This window comes from Myxocyprinus asiaticus, chromosome 25 (assembly GCF_019703515.2).
Source record: "Myxocyprinus asiaticus isolate MX2 ecotype Aquarium Trade chromosome 25, UBuf_Myxa_2, whole genome shotgun sequence".
NCBI classification, from domain to species: Eukaryota; Metazoa; Chordata; class Actinopteri; order Cypriniformes; family Catostomidae; genus Myxocyprinus; species Myxocyprinus asiaticus.
Genome location: NC_059368.1, coordinates 29639465 through 29646861, shown reverse-complemented (window position 1 = coordinate 29646861; position 7397 = coordinate 29639465). Strand labels below are relative to the sequence as shown.

Below are 7397 nucleotides of genomic sequence, written 5' to 3'. Positions count from 1 at the left end.
TATGTACATTATTCCAAACTTTTGGCCACTAGTGTATATATAAACTAAGCAAAAAAAGAAACGTCCTCTCACTTTCAACTGCTTTTATTTTCAGCATACTTAAAATGTGTAAATATTTGTATGAACATAAAAAGATTGGGGGGGGGGGACAGTCAGTATCTGGTGTGGCCACCAGCTGCATTAAGTACTGCAGTGCATCTCCTCCTCATGGACTGCACCAGATTTGCCAGTTCTTGGTGTGAGATGTTACCCCACTCTTCCACCAAGGCACTCGCAAGTTCCCGGACATTTCTTGGGGGAATGGCCCTAGCCCTCACCCTCCGATCCAACAGGTCCCAGACATGCTCAATGGGATTGAGATCGCAGGCCATGGCAGAACACTGACATTCCTGTCTTGCAGGAAATCATGCACAGAACAAGCAGTATGGCTGGTGGCATTGTCATGCTGGAGAAACATGTCAGAATGAGCATGCAGGAGGGGTACCACATGAGGGAGGAGGATGTCTTCCCTGTAACGCACAGCGTTGAGATTACCTGCAATGACAACAAGCTCAGTCCGATGATGCTGTGACACACCGCCCCAGAGCATGACAGACCCTCCACCTTCAAATCGATCCCGCTCCAGAGTACAGGCCTCGGTGTAACGCTCATTCCTTTGATGATAAACATGAGTCCGACCATCACCCCTAGTGAGACAAAACCACGACTCGTCAGTGAAGAGCACTTTTTGCCAGTCCTGTCTGGTCCAGCAAAGGTGGGTTTGTGCCCATAGGTGACGTTGTTGCCGGTGATGTCTGGTAATGACCTGCCTTACAATAGGCCTACAAGCCCTCAGTCCAGCCTCTCTCAGCCTATTGCGGACAATCTGATCACTGATGGAGGGATTGTGCATTCCTGGTGTAACTCAGGCAGTTGTTGTTGCCATCCTGTACCTGTCCTGCAGGTGTGATATTTGGATGTACCGATCCTGTGCAGGTGTTGTTACACATGGTCTGCCACTGCGAGGACGATCAGCTGTCCTTCCTGACTCCCTGTAGCGCGGTCTTAGGCATCTCACAGTACGGACATTGCAATTTATGGCCCTGGCCACATCTGCAGTCCTCATGCCTCCATGCAGCATGCTTAAGGCATGTTCACGCAGATGAGCAGGGACCCTGGGCATCTTTCTTTTGGTGTTTTTCAGAGTCAGTAGAAAGGTCTCTTTAGTGTCCTAAGTTTTTATAATTGTGACCATAATTGCCTACCGTCTGTAAGCTGTTAGTGTCTTAATGACCGTTCCACAGGTGCATGTTCATTAATTGTTTATGGTTCATTGAACAAGCATGGAAAACATGGTTTAAACCCTTTACAATAAAGATCTGTAAAGTTATTTGGATTTTTACAAAATTATCTTTAAAATACAGTGTCCTGAAAAAGGGATGTTTCTTTTTTTTTGCTGAGTTATATATATACAGTTGAAGTCAGAAGTTTACATACACCTTAGCCAAATACATTTAAACTCAGTTTTTCACAATTCCTGACATTTAATCATAGAAAACATTCCCTGTCTAAGGTCAGTTAGGATCACTATTTTAAGAATGTGAAATAATAGTAGAGAGAATGATTTATTTCAGCTTTTATTTCTTTCATCACATTCCCAGTGGGTCAGATGTTTACATACAATGTGTTAGTATTTGGTAGCATTGCCTTTAAATTGTTTAACTTGGGTCAAACATTTTGGGTAGCCTTCCACAAGCTTCTCACAATAAGTTGCTGGAATTTTGTCCCATTCCTCCAGACAGAACTGACGTAACTGAGTCAGGTTTGTAGGCCTCCTTGCTCGCACATGCTTTTTCAGTTCTGCCCACAAATGTTCTATCGGATTGAAGTCAGGGCTTTGTGATGGCCACTCCAATACCTTGACTTTGTTCTCCTTAAGCCATTTTGCCACAACTTTGGAGGTATGCTTGGAGTTATTGTCCATTTGGAAGACGCATTTGCGACCGAGCTTTAACTTCCTGGATGATGTCTTGAGATGTTGCTTCAATATATCCACATAATTTTCCTTCCTCATGATGCCATCTATTTTGTGAAGTGCACCAGTCCCTCCTGCAGCAAAGCACCCCCACAACATGATGCTGCCACCCCTATGCTTCACGGTTGGGATGGTGTTCTTCGGCTTGCAAGCCTCATCCTTTTTCCTCCAAACATAACCATGGTCATTATGGCCAAAAAGTTACATTTTGGTTCATCAGACCAGAGGACATTTCTCCAAAAATGATCTTTGTCCACATGTGCAATTGCAAACTGTAGTCTGTCTATTTTTATGGCAGTTTTGAAGCATTAGCTTCTTCCTTGCTGAGTAGCCTTTCAGGTTATGTCGATATAGGACTCGTTTTACTGTGGATATAGATACATTTCTAATTGTTTCCTACAGCATCTTCACAAGGTCCTTTACTGTTGTTCTGGGATTGGTTTGCACTTTTCGCACCAAACTACGTTCATATCTAGGGGACAAAATGCATCTCCTTCCTGAGCGGTATGATGGCTGCATGGTCAAATGGTGTTTATACTTGCGTATTATTGTTTATACAGATGAACGTGGAACCTTCAGGTGTTTGGAAATTGCTCCCAAGGATGAACCAGACTTGTGGTGGACCACAATTATTTTCTGAGGTCTTGGCTGATTTCTTTTGATTTTCCCATGATGTCAAGCAAAGAGGCACTGAGTTTGAAAGGTAGGCCTTAAAATATATCCACAGGGACACCTCCAATTCAGTACACCTCCTATCAAAAGCTAATTGTCTAAAGGCGTGACATCATTTTCTGGAATTTTCCAAACTGCTTAAAGGAACAGTTAACTTAGTGTATATAAACTTCTGACCCACTGGAATTGTGATATAGTCATTTAAAAGTGAAACAATTTGTCTGTAAACAGTTGTTGGAAAAATTGCAACAGATGTCCTAAACGACTTACCAAAACTATAGTTTGCTAATATTAAATCTGTGGAGTGGTTAAAAAATGAGTTTTAATGACTTCAACTTAAGTGTATGCAAACTTCTGACTTCAACTATATATATATATATATATGTGTGTGTGTGTGTGTGTGTGTAAATATATTATTTTTTTTGTAAAGTCTGATTTGTTTAGTAAATGTATTTTTTATTTCCTGTATGACCTCATAGTATGAACATGTGTGCATGTTGCAGAGTTTTGGGAGGTGTTTGCTAAAGCAAAGCACATTGCCATCATTACGGGGGCTGGAGTTAGTTCAGAGAGTGTTGCACCAACCTTCCGAGGATGGGGGGCTACTGGAGGAAATGGCAGGCACAAGTAATAAACATGTAGTGCAAACAGTGATGGCTAATACCAAGTTACCACAGAATTTCTGTAGAAACAGTAACTGAAGTTACAATGGTATTTTGTAAAAAAACATGGTTATTATGGTACATTTTTGTATGTGCTTGTAAGTGCATGCATGTAGTTCTCTCTTTCCATGTCTTTCTTTTTTACTTCTCTGCCTCTGGATCTGACCACCCCTGAAGCTTTCTCTCGAGATCCCTCTTTAATGTGGGAGTTCTACCATTACAGGCGTGAGGTAGTGCACACATTATATTAGACAAAATCATATTGACTTTGTTTCTTTTAGTAACAACTGCAGTGTAATATTCATAAATTAATATTGATTGAGCAAATAAATAATAACGATTATTTACTGGATTCTTTTTATAAATCGCTTTGGATAAAAACGTTTGCCAAATGAATAAATGTAAATGTAAGTTCATTTCCAAATGAGACTTACTTCTGTATACATGCTTTTTATAATAGTAGCTGACCCAGAATTACAGTGAGGAATCTTTAAAACTTCCAGGCATGTAAATGTTTATTTCTGGGCCTATTGTTTTCATAGCAACCACAAGGGGGCTGTAGCTACTCTAGAATAGGAGCCTTGTTATGAAATGCATGCTAGCATGTCTGGTTGTTTTACTGTCGTTATGTAGATATTTAAAGATTTTAAACACTAGAACCTCATAATTAATTCAAATGGAAATAATTACAGATAATAATTAGTCACTCTGTGGTCTGATATTTTAGGATTGCATGTAAATATGAGTATTTGATTGAATTAGAAATACATTTTTAATTTATTGCAATATAAAGGTAATGCGCAGTAAGATGCCCAACCCTGCACACCTGGCTATAGCGGAGTGTGAGTCTCGTCTTAGCCAGCAGGGGTGCTCTGTCCTTGTCATCACTCAGAATATTGACGAGCTGCACCACCTTGCTGGTTCCAAACATGTCTATGAGATCCATGGTGAGACGAAAACTCACAAAAATGAATAATGATACCATTATATTGAATTAACTGATGAGAACTAAAATTGTCTCTGATTGAAAATATCCCCTTTAGTTCAATTCACTTGTTTCTCTCACCGTAGGAAGTCTGTTTAAAACTCGTTGCATGAGCTATGCAGAAGTCTGATCTGTCCTGCTCTGGAGGGAAAAGGGTAAAAGCACATACAAACACCCCACTATTATCTCATCACCCCTTCAAATGTTTAAAGGGGTCATGACATGAGGAATAACATTTTCCTTGATCTTTTCACATATGAGTTCACTCGATTATAAAAACATGATGTAAGTTTCAGAACTCAAAACTTCCTCACTGGAAAAAGAGCATTTGTTTACAAAAATGACTCTTTCTTTACTTTCTCCACATTGTGATGTCATACTGTGGGAGACATTTGCATCTGACCGCCTCCTCAACACATATTAATGCCTACTTTACGTTATCACTTCCATAGCTCCGCCCAATAGTGGTGAACAGTGAGATGGCAATGAGAGAGCAGGTCAGTCAAGAGCAGAGAGCCAATCATTACAGTGGGTGTTTACTGTCGATTCTTAAAGTAGAAGCAGCACCAAAACCGAGCATTTCTGACAGAGGGTCAGAATGAGGGTGGAAAATTATCATATTTTATAAATATAGACTAATATGATAAGTGAACCCAAAGGAACATATTAAAATAATAATAAAAAAGGCATGTATTGGTCCCTTTAAACCACAAGAGAATATCCTCAGCTTATTTAGCTGTTTCTATGTTTTATATAGCTGTTTTATTCAATTCTCAGAAAGCATGACCCCAGTGCCAAGGACACCAGAATACCAGTGGAGCACCTGCCCAGGTGTGTGTGTGTGTGTGTGTAGTGTTTGTTAGACGCAGGTTAACAGAATAAGTTGATTTGATGAATAAAGCTCTTTAGCTGTTAAAGTATTGAAAATACTCATGTATTTATATACATATAAATGGTCATATAATGAAAGATCAAAATCTCTTTGATCTTTTGAGAGTTTTACTTCATGTTCACCTGTTTATTCTTCTCAATAATGTCGTAAAAGAAAGTTAGAATTTTTTTTTTTTAAACCTATAAAGTTGGAAACTGTATTGCTGAAAAATGAAACTATTAAGCAACAATTTGTAAACAGTATGTTGGCTACCGGTGGTGAAGATTTCAACACCACAAATCCTGATAAGAAATAAAAGAAATGTGTTTTGCCTGCTCACTCATGTTTTCTTTAAAAATGGTACATATATTACCAATTCTCCAAGGGTATGCAAACTTTTGAGCACAACTGTACATCAATAAATCCAATGAGCGCATTCAGCCCAGCAGCCAGCATTGTTTTGGATGTTCGGCAAGTTCCGTCGCAAAATATGCATCATAAAAGCTGTCCAATCAGGTTGTGACTTTTTCCTGATGCCTTGTGTTTCATATCTTTAGGTTTGGTGTTTAAAATGTGTTTAAAAATTTGTGTCTAAGCAAACTACATTTCTTGTCAAATGTCAGTCCGAGACATCTTACAGGTCTTCCACCACAGTGGCCGGCCTGGGTGTGAAGCAAAATTATCCGCCGCTGCGCAGAAAGTACCCGCAAAAACTGTTACTATTATGAACATGCTCCTTTTAAGTCAAATTAATAATTCAAATTTATAAGAATGTTGACCATATCAATTTAAGCAATGACATGAACACTTCAAGTATTTCTCAATTAAGGAAACATTACATACACAGCGACTTAAAGAAGGCACCTATAAGTAAGTAAATTGACCGTTTTCACAGACAGTGATGATGCATTTCTGCCTTAATTTAGTGGGGTAAATGTAGCAAACTTTTTTTTATTATTGTTTTATTATTTAATATACACTTATAATACTATACATTGTATTATATCTCTCTGGAATAAAAACAAATGGTACTGTAATAGTTATTTATTTCATTAATTGCAAATGCCAGAAGATAAATCACGCAACCACCCAGACTATTTCACAAAGACAGTTTTCTTCATTAAACAACATCAGATTAAAAAGTCCAGGCTGCAGTATATATACACAGGGAAGGTAGCAGCAGAGAGTCTGCAATGCAACAGCACACTGCATAAAAACACCCAGGTGAACTAAAGTCCCACTCAATTCATTCACGATTTACCCAGTTTAGCACACCCATAGAACGCAATCCCCCCTCTCCTGCTTCCTTTCCCCAATACAGTTGCCACCCTGGGGACAGAGACAGACAATTCATCCATACAACATTACACAGAGTAAATTAGAACACTTCCCTTGTCCTGGGTCAGCAAGACCCCTCCTTGGGGTATGAAGTGCAGGAGAGGGTGATTCACAGCGGCCGACGAAGTCACAAAAGGATAATTTTCAGTCCATGTCCTTTGGCTGTGTCTGATACCAGTAAAGACCACTGTCATGCACAATAGCCATATTACAGCAGGTAACATAATGACATATGTTGTAATGTTCTCCGTTCTGAGGTTCCGGTGACACTAAAGCAGAGACGGCCCTAAATCAGCTTCCACACACGCAACCCCCCCACGCCTAAATAACTTTCTTCGTCTCCGGAGGGCTTATTGCCCCCGAGAGCACTCAAGTAATATTCCCCACATTCCTTTTTCGCAACAACACCCAGGTGGAGGCAATGAAGTCCAGCTGCTTTCTCACAGCCAATCTTGTGTTCGCTCATTTCTCCCAGTTAGAGACAACATTCCACATGTCACAGTACTTTATACTAACAGTATTGTAGAACATTGTTTTTTTTTTTTTTTTTTAGTATCGATTTGGTACCAAAGTACTTTCAGTAATTCAGTAATAAGTGTTTTTCTCACCAACAGGAATCACTTTAAGGGTCCTTGTGGCACCACACTGCCTCCTGCTCTGGAACGCCATGAGAGTGAAGTCAATTAAAAAGAAAGAAGACAGTAGAGCATAGAGTAATTTAACTGAGAGAGCGTGAACAAGCTTAGTTATTGGTTCATGCCTTATATGGTTTGTGTATTGAAAATGGGCAAAATTTATTTTCCAAAATAAAATTTTACGTTGGGTCTAATTAAGTGGTTGTTGGCATATGTAGCA

The 7397-nt window shown here is 39.4% G+C and overlaps 1 pseudogene; it reads left to right on the top strand.

Moving 5' to 3' along the window:
- The first annotated feature begins 421 nt into the window (after positions 1-421).
- LOC127415993 (NAD-dependent protein deacylase sirtuin-5, mitochondrial-like) lies at positions 422-7229 on the top strand (annotated as a pseudogene).
- The last annotated feature ends 168 nt before the right edge of the window (positions 7230-7397 follow it).